Raw genomic sequence first — 237 nt, 5'->3', positions numbered from 1 at the left:
CACCGAGGCGACGGCGGAGGTCGCCGACCGAGGCCCGCGGCCCCGGAGCCGGGATCCCGTGCATCCATCGTGGCGTGGGAAAGAGAAAGGCTGATCCGGCCGGGGCCCGGGTAGACCGGGACGACTGCCCGTCGCGGACACCCCCGGGGTCCGGCGGGGGCACCGAGGCGACGGCGGAGGTCCCCGACCGAGTCCCGCGGCCCCGGAGCCGGGATCCCCTTCCGCCCCGCCGGGGTC

This window comes from Pituophis catenifer, unplaced genomic scaffold (assembly GCF_029215685.1).
Source record: "Pituophis catenifer annectens isolate HBS135680 unplaced genomic scaffold, rPitCat1.0.hap2 SCAF_135, whole genome shotgun sequence".
Classification (NCBI taxonomy): domain Eukaryota; kingdom Metazoa; phylum Chordata; class Lepidosauria; order Squamata; family Colubridae; genus Pituophis; species Pituophis catenifer.
Note: the sequence above shows the minus strand (reverse complement) of the source record.